This window comes from Trachymyrmex cornetzi, unplaced genomic scaffold, assembly GCF_001594075.2.
Source record: "Trachymyrmex cornetzi isolate Tcor2-1 unplaced genomic scaffold, Tcor1.1 scaffold198, whole genome shotgun sequence".
Classification (NCBI taxonomy): Eukaryota; Metazoa; Arthropoda; class Insecta; order Hymenoptera; family Formicidae; genus Trachymyrmex; species Trachymyrmex cornetzi.
Window position 1 is genome coordinate 64,740 of NW_017296613.1, and position 2,453 is coordinate 67,192.

Genomic DNA, 2,453 nt, shown 5'->3' on the forward strand with positions numbered 1-2,453 from the left:
CTCTCTCTCTCTCTCTCTCTCTCTCCCCACGCCTTCTCCCCTCTTCTTTTCTCTCTTCTGTGACGGATTTACCTTATTTTATGTTTCATTTATTTAGTTTATTAAATACTTAATTGAGCAGTAATAACTTATTTATTATATTATAATTATATTATTGCTGATAAAAAGAAATTTTGTTAATATTAAATAATAATATTTAATACGGTTATAATTTTATGAGAAAAATGTGCAAACTTAGTAATTAATTTATTTTTTCAATATACAAATATTGATAGTATGTACATTTTATTTTAAATTATTTTCAATTAAAAAATAATTGTATCTATATTATTTCATTTGTCTTCTCTCTTATTGCCTGCTAAAGCCTTTTGTCCAATACATACATAATTTATTCTAATTTTCAGATTAAATGGAATATCTGCTTAATTTTATAAAGGAATGTTTACTTATTTCCTATAATAAATTGTATGTTATCAAACTTTAAGATAAAATATTTAAGATGAAGAAACATGAGAGCGTAAGATGCAATTATAATTTTGCTTCTAAAGTTAATATGGTGTTTATAAAATTAAATGTAAATTAACGTATCTCTCTATCCATTCATAATAAACGAATCGATACTTTTACCGAGCGACATAAGCGGATCAGAGAGGAAAGCCCCCGGGTTTCCGTAAGCGTCGTCTTGCCCTTGCTCTTCGTTGTCTCCTAAATCCTTGAAGGTGCTCTCAAATCGTTTCGTAAGATCGATCGCACGGCAACCGGGCGCGAGGATTCATTTCGTGGCCAGACGGAAATGCAACACCCCTTTTCGTATTCCCACGGAAGGAGCCATTGGCCGTTCGTTCAGCCGTAAATCGTTTCTCGACCTCGATTCCCCCGTAATTACTGGTTCCTCAAGACTCCATTATATTAAGCCCCGGCGTGTCACGGTGTGTCGAGCACCGTCGAGATTTCTGGTTAATGCTCAGTACGTTGCCGGCGAATCCCGATGTAAATTGTATTACTGGCTTGCCCGCCATCGCGCAAACGTAATACTAATGACTTCGGTGCAGATAATTAGCTAGAAGATCGTAATTTCGAACAAAATGAGCCTCGCCTGAGCCCTTGCTTTCTGACTTCGTTCCCTCCGATCGTCTACCTCCATTTTGCGCCGCTTCTATGCAATATCTGAGCTTACGCGAATATAATCTCGGATCTCTCATCACTAAAAATCTTCTTTATTTGCGCAAAGTAATTTTTTTCAACGCCTAATTTCTTGTGCTTGCAGTCTTGCAGATTTAATAGTATGGTTATGCAGCATGCAGAAAATGAACGTAGCCAATTGGCGTTATTCTTTATTTTCTATTGCTTGCACAAGAAGCTTTAGGAGATTCGATGTACGGAACCGATTCGAGTGTTCCTGATTTAATGCAGCCGGCTAATCCCAAATCGGCGACTCTCCAGCTCTGAGATCTCACGCCAGACGACGATAAAGCAAGCTACTTAATCCGCCGTGGTACGCAAGATTTATAGTTCACGGATTGGTGAAATCAGCCGGGTATACCGAGAGTATCCTTAAGCTTAATCGGGTCCGCATGTACGAGAGCATAAGATTCGAAATACGCTTGCTTTCGCTGGGGAAAATAGATTGGTTGTCCAATCGACTGCAACTCGACATCGATATCCTATTATACTCTTCAATGTATTTATTCAATGTACGAACGTACATATATTACATCTTACATTGCTAAGTAAATAATTACGCGGTTTCTCGTGTACTTATGTTATATACAACTGGATAATACTCTGAGTAATACATAATCGAATTTTACATTTTATTGACTTCATTGTCTATACATATTATTGCTGCAGTGCAATATGACGAGGTGATTTCTGATTTCTTTAAAGATATCTGCCGATTCATTTTGATCTCATCAAAGAGCGAAACAAAATACAGAGAAACATGAATCATTTTTCAATAAGTAAGTAAAGAAGTGTTAAGTAGTGCGGTTGAGATTGAATCTTGGTGCCTAAAAACATTTCTATGTTATATATTCCAGTTGTCTACAAATTGCGCACCGATAACTGTCGAACTTGAAATGCTATCAAAAATTCATTGAAGCTGAAGTAGAAATATTATAAATTAAATTGAGCATCAATTTAATAATAACCCTAATAAAAATTTAAAACATTGGAAAGAACTTATTATGAAAAATATTTAGCTTCTTTACTTATTCGTGTTATTCATATAACGATTTAGTTTACTTCATTATTGAATAATTATTGAATTATTATTGAATAATATCTTGAGAGATTACAACTAGAATTTTCTTTACTTACACTCAGTGGCTGTGACAGTACGGAAAAATGGAAACAATAATAATTAAGCAATAAATGATTCGGTCGATCATAAGTGATAATAATCGGAAACACATAAAAATATACTATTTTGAAATTTTCGGCTATAATTGATT